The sequence below is a fragment of the Panthera pardus genome, unplaced genomic scaffold (assembly GCF_024362965.1).
Source record: "Panthera pardus isolate Hobbes unplaced genomic scaffold, ASM2436296v1 HiC_scaffold_17, whole genome shotgun sequence".
Lineage (NCBI taxonomy): Eukaryota > Metazoa > Chordata > Mammalia > Carnivora > Felidae > Panthera > Panthera pardus.
The window spans coordinates 54,819,991-54,834,124 of NW_026526732.1; the positions used below are offsets into that span (position 1 = coordinate 54,819,991).

A 14,134-nucleotide genomic window follows, 5' to 3' on the forward strand; every position below is an offset into this window, starting at 1 on the left:
TGATACTCTTCTTTCCCCCATTGAATAAACTCAGCACTCTTGTTAAAAAAAAATTTTTTTTAATGTTTATTCATTCTTGAGAGAGAGAGAGAGAGAGAGACAGAGTGCAAGTTGGGGAGGGACAGAGAGAGGGAGACACAGAATCCAAAGCAGGCTCCAGGCTCTGAGCTGTCAGCACAGAGCCCGATGTGGGGCTCAAACCCATGAACTGTGAGATCATTACCTGAGCCAAAGTCAGATGCTTAGCCGACTGAGCCACCTAGGCAGCCCTCAGCACTCTTGTTAAAAATCAATTGACCATACATGTAAGAGTTTATTTCTGGACTCTCTAGTCTATTCCATTGAGCTAAGTGTTTATCTTTATGCTATTACCACACTGTATTTATAATTGTGGCTTTGTGGTAAGTTTTGAAATTTCACAAATGATTTTTTACTTTCTGCTTTTTGTCATTGCCTAAATGCTTATGGCCACCAGTTCTCAAGTCTCACTTTTTAATATTTCTCAAACTGGTTTATTTGTGCCCCCACTAACAAATTGTTGGCTCAGCTTCTTAACTGATTCTTTACATTAATTCATTTAGCCATGTTTGCTTATCTGCTGCACCTGCATTACATAGTACTGGGAGGTAACACTGAATAAGTCAGATAAGATCTGTGGTCTTATGGATCTTACATTCCAGTTATGAAAACACAATAAATAAAGAAAAAAATTAGATGATGCAATGGAAGGGAATTAAGCAAAATAATCTTTATTAAACATAAATGTAGGAGCACCTGGCAGTCTCAGTAGGTTCACCCCACATTGGGTGTAGAGATTACTTAAAAATGAAATCCTCAGAAAAAATTTTTTTAGCTATAAATATAATCTGGCGACATTTCTAATTAAAATTCTTCAGTGGTTCCCCATTACTTTCAGGATGGATTTCAAATTTCTCATCTAATTAAGTTTGAAGTTTTTTCAACATTAGTTTCTAGTTCTCTGCTGTCTTCCTTTGTGAGTACTATGTATAAACTGTGTAGTGGGGCGCCTAGGTGGCTCAGTCAGTTAAGCATCTGACTTCAGCTCAGGTCATGGTCTCACAGTTTGTGGGTTCAAGCCACATGTCGGGCTTTGTGCTGACAGCTCAGAGCCTGGAGCCTGCTTCAGATTCTGTGTCTCCCTCCCTCTCTCTGTCCCTTCCCTGCTCACATTCTGTCTCTCTCTGTCTCTCAAAAATAAATAAACATTGAAAAATAATTAAAAAGAAAAAACTGTGTAGTAGTATTCAAAAAATTCACCTGTAGCTGTAAAAAAATTGTAGTAGAGTCTTTATATCTTAACACATTGGCTTGTATATTGCCAATATTGACTTGTATATTGGAATATACTTTAAATGCTGTAATTTTAATGAGATATTTGTAACAAGGATGAAATATATTAAATGAATATATTGACATGCTAATATGGAAGTCAAAAAGTACAGCTGCAAAAATTATTTCATAGTAAAAGCATTCTAGTTGCATTGCATGAAACTAGATCACAGCATATCTAACCAGAATAGTCTAATTGTGGTCTTTGATGTGCCAAATGTTGTAAAATATTAAATTTTGCCTTTGACCAAACTGTTGGGCTTATTTAAACACCTAATGAATTTAATACTTCAATTTCTTGGATATAGTAAGTAAACATAAGCAACATCATAAGAAAATGGAACATATCCATGAACAAGGTAAAAAAAAAAAAATCTCATTTCCAAAATGACCCCACGAGGGTGAGTCCATTTTCTTTTGCCATGAAGAAACCCTGTTGTTACTGAGTATTTGATAGTACTTTACATATGCTTAAAAACTCCTTGATTTAAAACCGTCTTCTGTCTTAATTGGTGATGAGCACAAAAACATGGGAGATAAAGGCTTCAGAGTTAAGAAAAGCACCTTCTCTCTTGGTTCGTTAATCTAATACATATTTTTTGAATGCCTACCGTGTGCCATACACCGTTGTAGGCACTGGGGATGTGCAAGTGTGGCCAAGGCAAACAAGGTACCTCCCATCAGTGAGCTTACAAGTTAGGGGTTGAAAGGGTAGACTCTAAAGAGAAATGACGGAGTGGCATACAATACAGTCTAATGGGTACTGCTTTTCCCACACTAAAATGAACTTTTAAGTGTTTCTTTTTCCTCTTCTAGCACATTTCATTCTTTTTTTTTTAAGGCAAGTATTTAATTTTTTTTAAAGTTTATTCTGATCGAGAGAAAGAGAGGGAGGGAGGGAGGGAGGGAGAACGTGTCAACAGGGGGGAGGGGCAAAGAGGAGAGAGATTGCCAAGCAGGGCCAGATCCCATGAATCATGACCTGAGCTGAAATCAGGAGTTAGAAGCCTGACCATCTGAGCCACCCAGGCGCCCCACATTCCATTCTTTAATTCAGATTATTAACTATTTTGGGGGAAAGAAAGAAATAGTAGAAAAATAAATCTCTTTTGAGACTTCCAGTTTCAGCTCTGACATGTAAAGAGCTTGGAAATTGTCACTCCCCTTCTCATAACAAGATAAAACTCAAAAATTGAAAATCACTAATTCTTCATAGATTTTTCAGAGAATTGAGGTAACAGGGCACACTAGCACTCTGAAAACTAGAGGTGGATGAGCATAGAGAATTCCAGCTTGCAGGAGCACCAGCTGCTGCAGCTGTAGCATCACTTAAATGATAATTGACTGGTTGCCAAAGACTGAGTGTGGACTAGCTTGACACTTACAAACTCCTGGGAACCCAATTTAAGGAAGCTCCCATACTTTCATGAGTTTTCTCTCTAGATGTCCCACCACCTTTCTTTCAAATGGAAGGTCTGAGAAAAATCCCCTGTGCTTCTGGCAGATCAAGGGGGAGAGTAACCATTTTGAAATGCTCCCATTGTCCTATGTTCAGCAAGGAAGGCCAGCCCTCGAAGGAAACTATTAGAGCTTTGTCTGACCTAGGGAACGGCCGATTAGACAACTCAGCCCCCTCTTGCCTTCTTGTCTCACATGAGGGAAGGAAAAAAAAAGATTAAGAAACTCTTCTGAAAGTCACAGGGGCTCAGGCCGACTAAAAACTGAGATTTAAGCATAAGAACATAAACACTTCCCCTCCACACTACCTTCCCATGATGTCAGCAGGGCTCTAGTAAACTAAACTAACGATGGGCTACAACTGAGAGCTGCAAGACACAGACCATATTTAAGAAGGAGTTTCTAGGGAAACCTGAAGATAACAGAGGAAACAAAAAAGAAAAAGGACACTGGAGGAAATGAAAGCCTCTGACACCTACAGCTATGCAAAAATTAAGCACAGCCTAACTCCTAGCCAGTGAAATATCAAAACTCACACTAATGATCTATTTATATAAAGCACAAAGGCAATCACTAGAACAGGAAAAAAAAGAATCTTTCCTAAATATAAAAGAAATCTTACAATTAAAAAAAAAAGATATAAAGAAAATATAGCAGATAAACATATTACACTTGATAATTATAAAATAATAATATGGTGCAAACCAAACATATAAGTTATCGTAATAAGTGTGAATAGCCTTAACTCACCTTACCTGTTAACAAAAAAAGTATTTTCAATTTGGCCAAAATAGCAACTATATGCTGAATACAAGGGACACAGCTAAAACAACATGAATCAGAAAAGCCAAAGATAAAGGGATGAGTAAAGGAATATCAGACAAATGGAAAAATGATTAAAAAGCAGGGGCTACATAATCCTGATATCAGACAAAGTAGAAGTTGGCCAGAAAAGCATTAAAAATAAGAAACTATTTCAATACAAAAAGCCACAACTCAAAATGAAGATATAACAGTTACAAGGATCTGTACAACAGATAATGCAGCAAGCACATTTATAAAGCAAAAGATACAGGGCATACTAAGAGACATAAGCCAATTTATAGTGGGCACATTTAGCAAACGACTTTCAGTAGGAGACGGAAGTAAATATAGGGAAGGCCTAAATGACATAACCAAATAAACAATGTGGGTAGGTATGTATGTGTATATATATCAAACTTTAAGCTCTGAGAATGGAAAATATTTTTCTCAGGTGCACACAAAACAGTTGCACAAATTGATTGTATATTAGGTCACAAAAGTAAATGTAAGTGTCATAATATGGAAATATTACAAGTTACATGATCTAATTTAATGTAATAAAGCCAGAAATCATTATATAAATTAAAAAACCCAAAATATAAAACACTGATGAAAGGAATTGAAGACAACACAAACAAATGGAAAGATATTCCATGCTCATGGATTGGAAGAAAAAATATTATTAAATGTTCATACTTCCCAATCTACAGATTTAATGCAGTCCTTATGAAACCACCACCAACATTTTTCACAGAGCTAGAAACAAATAATCCTAAAATTGTATGGAAACACAAAAGACCTCAAATAGTCAAAGCAATCTTGACAAAGAAAAGCAAAGCTGGAGGTAGCACAATTCCAGATTTCAAGTTACACTGCAAAGCTGTGGTAATAAAAACAGTATGGTACTGGCACAAAAACAGACACATAGGTCAATGGAACAGAATAGAAAGCCCAGGAGTAAACCCATGATTATGCAGTCAATTAATCTTCACTAAAGAAGGCAAGAATGTGCAATGGGAAAAAGAGTCATCAGGAATGTTGGGCACACTGGATAGCTCCATGCAAAAGACCATTTTCTTACAATGTACACAAAAATAAATTTAAAATTAATTAAGGACTTAAATATGAGACCTGAAACCACAAAACTGCTAGAAGAAAACAAACGCAGTAATTTCTTTGACTTCAGCCCTGGCAGCATTTTTCTAGATATGTCTCCTCGGGCAAGAGAAATAAACAAAAGCAAAAATGAACTATTGAGACTACACCAAAATAAAATCTTTCGCACAGCGAAGGAAACCATCAACAAAACAAAAAGGCAACCTACTGAATAGGAAAAAGTATTTGCAAATGATATAGCCAATAAATGATTAATATCCAAAATATGTAAAGACTTACACAACTCAACACCAAAAAAACAATCTGATTTTAAAAAAGGGCAGAGGACCTGAATAGACATTTTCCTAAGATAGCCAAGAGACACATGAAAAGATGCTCAACATCACTAATTACCAGTGGAATCAGATCAAAACCATAGTGAGATACCACCTTATACCTGTGAAAATGGCTAAAATAACAAATATTAGTGAAGATGTGAAGAAAAAGACACCCTCATGTCCTGTTGGAACGTAAATGGGTGTAGTCACTGTGGAAAATAGTATGGAAGTTCTCAAAAAGTTAAAAATAGAAAATGACCCAGTAATTCCACTGAGTATTTACCCAAAGAAATTGAAAGCACTAATTTGAAAAGATATATGCACCCCTGTGTACATTGTGGCATTGTTTGCAATAGCCAAGATATGGAAACACTCCAACTGTCCATTGATAGATGAACAGATAAAAGAAGGTGTGGTGTAGGTACACCTGGGTGGCTAGTTGGTTAAATGTCCAACTTTGGCTCAGGTCATGATCTCCCAGTTCATGGGTTCAAGCCCCACATCGGGCTTTGTGCTGATAGCTCAGAACTTGGAGCCTGCTTCGGATTCTGTGTCTCCCTCTCTCTCTGCCCCTCCCCTGCTCATGCTCTGTCTCTCTCTTATAAATAAACATTTAAAAAAAATTTTTTTTTAAAAGGTGTGGTGTATATATACAATGGAATATTACTTAGCCATTAAAAAAGAATAGGATCTTGCCATTTGTGACAACATGGATGGACCTTGAGGGTATTATGTAAGGTGAACTAAGACAGAGAAAAGACAAATACCACATGATTCCACTCATATGTGGAATGTAAAAAACAAATAAACAAACAAAACCCCATAAATACAGAAAATAGACTGTTAGTTGCCAGAGGGGGTGGGGGGAATGGGCAAAATGAGTGAAGGGGGTGGGCCCTGGGTGGCTCAGTCAGTTAAGTGTCCGACTTCAGCTCAGGTCATGATGTCATGGTTCAATTCATGAGTTCGAGCCCCACGTCGGGCTCTGTGCTGACAGCTCAGAGCCTGGAGTCTGTTTCAGATTCTGTGTCTCCCTCTGTCCTCTCTGCCCCCTCCCCTGCTCATACACATACTCTCTCTCTCAAAAGTAAATAAACATTAAAAATTTTTTTTTGAAAAATGAGTGAAAGGGAGTTGGAGATACAAGCTTCCAGTTATGGAATGAATAAGTCATGGGGATAAAAGTGCAGCATAGGGAATACAGTCAATAGTATTGTAATAGCCTTGTAGCAGATGGTAGCTACTCTTGTATACAGAAGTGGAATCACTGTGTTCTACACCTGAAACTAATGTAACATTGTGTGTCAACTGTACTTCAGTTAAAAAAAAAGGTACTGTCAAAAGTAAAAACAAAGATTAAAAACACTATGGAGACATGTCAACTGAATGCAGTGTGTGATCTGGGATTTTCTTCTGCTGTGAGACATTATTGGGACAATTGTCAAAGTTAAATGAGGTCTGTTGATTAGATAATAATATTGTATCACTGTTAATTTCCTGATATTTATTTTTACACTGTAGTTATGTAAGAGAATGTCCTTGTTTTTAGGAAATACACAGTGAAATATTTAGGGATAAAAGGGTATCATGTCAACAGCTTGCTCTCAAATGGTTTAGGAAAAAAATGAATATTTTATAGAGAGAAAATAATAGATTAAATTGGTAAGCTGTTAACATTTGGAGAATCTGGGTGAGGAGTATATAGAGATAGGAGTATATAGAGATTCTTTGTACTAGTTCTGCGACTTTTCTGTAAGCTTAAGATTATGTCAAAATGAAAAACCAAAATAAAAAATTATTCAACAGAAGAGGAGCTTTACTCTAAGGCACTTGAAAAAAAATTAATATCTATCTTCTTTGGGGGTTTTATAAATTTCTTTTTGTTTCTTAGTCTTATGGGGGAAGGAAAGGACAGGCTTTAAAAATAAAAAGTACTACCCTGGGTCATCATCTGACAAGGACATAAGGCTGTTCAACTGGTCTATTTTATTTCTGACTGGACTATATTTTTTTTCTTGTTGGGAATTTGGTGCTCCTTTTGTTTTCAGGGAAAATGAGGTTTAAATGCCTTTCTTAGTGCATGTTTTGGAATGATACAGCTTCAGTAAAGGTGTTTTTCTAACCAAAAATTGAATGTCTCTAAAGATCTGAGACATATGGTTGCCATAGCTATAGCTTGGATACCTGAATTCAGAGGCTTTAAGTTCATTCTCCTGGGTTGCTAGGATAAGCTGCTACTAGCCACCACACTTGGCCTCCTCATGCTATTAATAATACGTCAATTGGATAGTGTTGGGCATGCAAATTCCTAGAATAAAAATGGGAAATTCAATTTTCAGTGGTTCTCCTGTGGCAAGGATATCTAACTGCACACTGGTCATCTATATCAGGATATTGACCATGTGTCTAAAATTAAATTCTTTATATCTCCTGCCTTCCCATTGATCTCATTACCCATTTGGTTATTCAAACTACAAATCTGGAAGATAGCCTAGATTCTTTTCTCTTTGATCCTCCAATATCAATTCATTGTAACTCCTTACATTTCAAATCTCTACCTGCCTCTCAGTCACTGCTGTTACTGCAATAGTTCAGATCTTCCTCTTTGGCCTTTGTTTGTTTACCCAGAAGATACCTAATGATCTTTCTATTAGCAGCCCCCCTCACCCGCTCCCCAACCTAAATCCATTATCCATATAATTTGCTGAAATGATCTGTTGAAGTATGTCTTAATATTCTTTGGTAGCTCCCTATTTCCTACAGGAAAGATTCAAGCTTCTTAGTTTATATTACAAAGTGCTTATAAACTAGCAACTGTCTGCTTCTCCATCTCATTTCTTGCCACTCATCACCTTGTATCACCTTTGCCCTGTAAGATCAGATTTCTAAGAGTTCCAGGATGTACCAAGTTGTCCAACTCTGAGTCTTTGCAGATGCTATTTCCTCTATATAGAATGTTTTTCCTTCTCCCTACTTGGCTAACTGAGGAACTTGCTGTTCTAGCAACGTGGTAGAATAAGATAATATGTAATATGTATCCCCTATTGCTACAGGTACCCAATGGTACCACATAGTATATAACAACCAACAATGTAGTTTACATATATAGCTTAGCTCACAAGAAAAATGGGGAAATCTTAAGATTGCAGAAAGAAAAATATACCTCAAAGTCACAGCAATAAGCATTTTATAAGCTAGTGTTGTGATGACCTTTGGGGGAAATAGACCAGAAATAGACCCTCTTGAATAGGGGCTTGAGTTTTAAGGTCCATTCAGGGATAGGAAATGAACCCTGGGGCTTTGGATATGGAGAGTTACATACCCCTGCATAAAACCCAAAACCTTTGAAGGGCTATACTCGCAGAGAAAGGAGAGCTAGAGAATCTTTCCGCTGGTTCAGGAAGACTATAAGAAAAGGTGTTTTTGGTTTTTTGCTTTTTTAAGTTTACATCCAAGTTAGCATATAGTGCAACAATGATTTCAGGGGTAGATTCCTTAATGCCCCTTATCTATTTAGCCCATCCCCCCTCCCACAACCCCTCCAGTAACCCTCTGTTTGTTCTCCATATTTAAGAGTCTCTTACGTTTTGTCCGCCTCTCTGTTTTTATATTATTTTTGCTTCCCTTCCCTTATGTTCATCTGTTCTGTGTCTTAAACTCCTCATATGAGTGAAGTCATATGATTTTTGTCTTTCTCTGACTGATTTCACTTAGCATAATGCCCTCTAGTTCCATCCAAATAGTTGCAAATGGCAATATTTCATTCTTTTTGATTGCCAAGTGATACTCCATTGTGTGTATATATATATATATATATATATATATATATATATATATATATATATATATACACACCACATCTTCTTTATCCATTCATCTGTTGATGGACATTTGGGCTCTTTCCATACTTTGGCTATTGTTGATAGTGCTGCTATAAACATTGGGGTGCATGTGCCCCTTCAAAACAGCACACCTGTATCCCTTAGATAAATACCTCCTAATGCAGTTGCTGGGTCGTAGGGTAGTTCTATTTTTGGTTTTTTGAGGAACCTCCAAACTGTTTTCCAGAGTGGCTGCACCAGTTTGCATTCCCACCAGCAGTGCCAAAGAGATCCTCTTTCTCTGCATCCTCGCCAGCATCTGTTGTTGCCTGAGTTGTTAATGTTAGCCATTCTGACAGGTGTGAGGTGGTATCTCATTGTGGTTTTGATTTGTATTTCCCTGATGATGCGTGATGTTGAGCATTTTTTCAGGTGTCTGTTGGCCATCCGAATGTCTTCTTTGGAGAAGTGTGTATTCATGTCTTTTGCCCATTTCTTCACTGGATTACTTCTTTTTTGGGTGTTGAGTTTAATAAGTTCTTTATAGATTTTGGATACTAACCCTTTATCTGAAATGTCTTTTGCAAATATCTTCTCCCATTCTGTTGGTTGTCTTTTAGTTTTGCTGATTGTTTCCTTCACTGTGCAGAAGCTTTTTATTTTGATGAGGTCCCAGTAGTTCATTTTTACTTTTGTTTCCCTTGCCTCCGGAGACGTGTTGTGTAAGAAGTTGCTGTGGCCAAGATCAAAGAGTTTTTTGCCTGCTTTCTCCTCGAGGATTTTGATGGCTTCCTGTCTTACATTTAGGTCTTTCATCCATTTCGAGTTTATTTTTGTGTATGGTGTAAGAAAGTGGTCCAGGTTCATTCTTCTGCATGTCACTGTACCGTTTTCCCAGCACCACTTGCTGAAGAGACTGTCTTTATTCCACCGGATATTCTTTTCTGCTTTGTCAAAGATTAGTTGGCCATATGTTTGTGGGTCCATTTCTGGGTTCTCTATTTTGTTCCATTGATCTGAGTGTCTGTTCTTGTGCCAAGAAAAGGTGTATTCTTGAAGAAAATAAGGCCACAGTTTCAATTATAAGGACTGCATTTCAGGAAAGAAGGAAGACAGAGCTTGTCAGCCAGAGGCTGGAGACCACAGTACTCTGGTTCCTTCATACATCAAAATAATAGGCTTTTTGTCATATACAAGTACCATTGAAGACACTCTCCTTACACCCCAAGAATTGTGGTCAGCAGGGGAGGGGTGAACCTATGATGCTCAGGTGGAGAACATGAAACCTTGCCACATATATGAGGAAAGGGGCAGCTGAAGTTTGTGTTCATAGGTTAGCAGTTTCAAAAAGGCAATTTAGCAATGGTGCTGAAACCATACACTTGAAGAAGGTTATATTGTTTGCCCAATAAAACTTTTCCATTTTGTATTGGCATGCAGTATTTTATTACAGAGCGATATTTTTTTCAACAATATCTGCTTGAGACTCTGAAAAATAGTTCTAGGAAAAGGTAAGATTTTGTTCCATTTATCTATTGTGGCATAAGAAACCACTCTAAAACTTTGTAATTTAAAACAGCAGTCATTTATTTAGCTCAAAAAAACTACAAATTTGGCAGAACTCAACAGAGACAGCTCATCTCTGCCCCAGATGGTATTGGGTTGCTTGACTAAGGCAGGAGGATTCACTTTTAGGATGGCTCACTCATATGGCTGGCATGTTACCTCCAGCAGAGTCAGTGAGGAGTTTGACCAGGGCCTCAGTTCCTCTCCACCTGAGCCTCTCCGTGGCCTGATTAGATTTCCCCACAGCATTTGACTGTATTTTAAGAATGAGCATCCTAGGGGCACCTGGGTGGCTCAGTCGGTTAAGTGGCCGAATTCAGCTCAGGTCATGATCTCTCGATCTGTGAGTTCGAGCCCCACGTCAGGTTCTGTGCTGATGGCTCAGAGCCTGGATCTGTTTCAGATTCTGTGTCTCCCTCTCTCTGACCCTCCCCTGTTCATGCTCTGTCTCTCCCTTTCTCAAAAATAAATAAAACGTTAAAAAAAAAATAAAAAAAAAAAGAATGAGCATCCTATAGGAACAAGGAGGATGTGTGGCGTTTTTATGACCTCGCCTTTGGAGTCAGGGTTGCTTCTACCATATTTTGGTTTGTCAAGGCAGTCTCAAGGGTCCGTCTAGTTTTAAGAGAGAGAGCATATAGATCCTACCACTTCATGAGAGGAATGTCAGGGTCTTGCAAGAAGAATATTTGAAGTAGGAGGTATAATTGCAGCCAAATCTGGAAAATATAGTCTGCCACCATCGCCAAACTTGTGTCTTACTGCAAGTTTTAAGTCTGATTTTATCCCATCCCTGTGGTATGGGATTCTCAAACCCAGAATCAGGAATGGGGCTTCCATTGTAACCATACCATAATTTAGTCTGCTGGGACTGAATGTGAACAAATGCAAAACTAGTTTGGAGTATCACTTTTGGAATCCAGGCCATATAAGATTACCTCAAAGAAAATAAAACTTGGTAGTGAATTCATAACAGAAATGATAAATTTGTAGACATTACCTACCATAAGTAAAAGGAAGCAGGAGAATTGGCATCTCATGAATCTGAGACAGGGAAAATATGAAAGGGGCTGTGAAATAAGTGTTTAAGATGATTAAAGAGAGAAAATAAGGAAATAAAAAATACTATGAAAAAAGCTCAAGTCCAAGCATCATCTCCTCTAGGAAGTATTTCCTGTACTCTGTGATAAGCTGTGCAAGTCACTATTGCAGCATTTAACATACTTTTTTAACATTTTATACCCTAGCTCTCTCCCCGCCGCCATGCCTGCAACCAGTCTGAATCTCGAGCACATGGATTTGGTAGCCACTGGACTTTAGTCTTTTACTTCCAAAGCTTAGCACAGTACATGGCACATATAGGTTCTGAGTAACTTTCTAACTAAATAAAGACTACTAATTCTATATTAAATTATAAAAACCAAAAATTGATCAGTTCAGTTGATCAGTTGAGCAAGTTTTTATACCTAACATTCAGCATTAACATTTGACAGCAGTATTTAAGAGTATTAGATGACTTTAGTAGCTTTAATTGGTGATAATTTATAAGGTGTTCACAGGATCCTCCTTTTTGGAAAGAAAATCTTACTCATTTGCTTAAGGGAAAAGGGGTTTCTGTCATGTTCTAAGTAGTCATTCAGATATGGAAAGAAGGCAGTGGGCCATGCTAAAACTTCTACTTTAGCCATCAACCAGAGTGAGAAAAAGCAGTAGACTTGATCCATAGAGCTAGAGTTTCTGTGCTTTAACAAACTATGGTCTCTGGAAGAGAGAAAGTTGTGGATCATTCTTATCAGGTCCTTGTAGAGAGACATCAGATTAGAAGGATTGCTTCTTTCTCCTTTCAGCTTTATATGAAAGTTATTGATGGCACTTTTGAAGAAAAAATAGAGAATTCCTTGAGAATTCCTGGCTGATCATGTGAAGATACAAGGAACACTGGAGAACAAAGTAAGACTGTAAGCCATCTCTAGATTCATAACAAGCCCTAAATGTAAATTCAACACATTTTTTTTTTGTTTACAGGTAATATTAATCAGAATAGTGTAAAAATATTACAACAAATAAGTGAAATTATTTCTTTGAGTTAAAAACTCATTTTCTTGAGTGAGTTCTAGTTCTTTAAACTTTTTAAGGCCTATCATTTTCACTCAGCCTCATAGGAATTATTCAGTATCACTCAACATACTTGTAAAATGGATTATTAGATTTATTCAGAAAAAAAAAATAGTCAAGTGAATGGGTTTAGTTTTGGAACTCTTACAATTGCCTGTATGTATTGGGACACATGAAAAATTGAGGCCTAGAATTCGAAAGCGATCATTTGAAATTTTCTTTAAGTTCATTACTTATTTGATTGGAACCCAATAGTTCAAATTTTTTTCACTCGCTAATGTAGAAGGATAATGGTTTGGCATGAATCATATGGTATTGAAGAATTGCACTTTCATCCAAGAAGAGATTTGTTTGCCCCTTTCACCCCTTGCCCTGAGACAAAATCCAGTTGTTAGGAATTTTCTGTAAAAGCAGTCTATCTAGAAATTCTTAGAATAGCTGTACTACCAAGCTTTGTGATTCACTCCTTCTTATTGACTATTAAACCATCAGTTTACAACAAGAGAGAAATCAAGAGGCAGGATGAGAAGAAGAAACTTACTACCTGCTGAAACTTTTGCCTGGGCGCCTAGTCTTCAGCTTGTTTGTTGACCACCTTCCTGACTGCCCAGGAGAATGTAGAGAGTCTGTAACGTCACAAAATGATAAGTGGCTATTACTTTATTCTTAAATGTGTCTTTTAAAAGAATAGAATCTCTAATGTTTTAAATGGTTGTGGTAAAATGCAAAAGAAAAAATAAGAGCCTAGGTCCTTGGTTTGAATTTTGCCTGTAAACAAGTTACTTAATTCTTCTGAATATCAGATTTCTTATCTGTAAGTCAGGGGAAGAAATGCCTGTCGGGGTTGTTACGAAGATTGTATGAGATAATGTGTATTTCTACCATGTGCCTGCATCAGATTAAGGACTCAACAGATATTAGGTCCGTTTCCTCCTTGTTAGAACTTTTAACAAATCTTTTAATTTGAAAATACCTCCTTAAGAAACTGGTATCTAAAGTATCATGAATCCTAAGACGTGAATTGTTTAGTTCTGGAGTTGTGTGTTTTCCTTCATTCTTATTAATTCTTACTAATGTATAGTTACCAATTTTGCAATCCACAGGAGTATTTTCACTCTAACACAACAGAAATCAACTAACCAGGGGGCATTTTACATTTACTTTGAAAAAAGATCTAGAATTATTATTGAGTAGAATCCAAGGGTAACTGTCAGTTGAAATAAATGAAAATATGGGAACACGTAAATTGCAGGTAATTCTTTGCCACTTTAGACTGTCTTTGAATCTTGCTAGATTCAGTTTAATCTCAGCCTTTTTCTTCCCCTTAATAGGGGGGGTTAGAAAGAAAGTTTAATATTCTATTTCCTTTTCCATTATACTTGTATTTTGGGTACGCTAATCCTTTGGTAAGAAGAGTTGGTCCATTTGTTCTGAGTAACTGTGGTAACTTATAAATAGACCTTCCTTAATTGTGTTTTATAGGGAATCTCCTATTTGCTGTGCTTTTATTTGGCTTCTGGTAGTTGACATTTTAAGACATTTATTATATCTATATTTAAAGAGGTAAAAAGGAGGATTGCTCTGTTC

General features: G+C 37.1%; 1 protein-coding gene across 6 annotated transcripts in view; it reads left to right on the top strand.

Moving 5' to 3' along the window:
• PDSS2 (decaprenyl diphosphate synthase subunit 2) overlaps positions 1-14,134 on the top strand; it is a 292,842-nt gene that overhangs the window by 56,855 nt on the left and 221,853 nt on the right. The gene's annotated exons all lie outside the window — the stretch shown is intronic.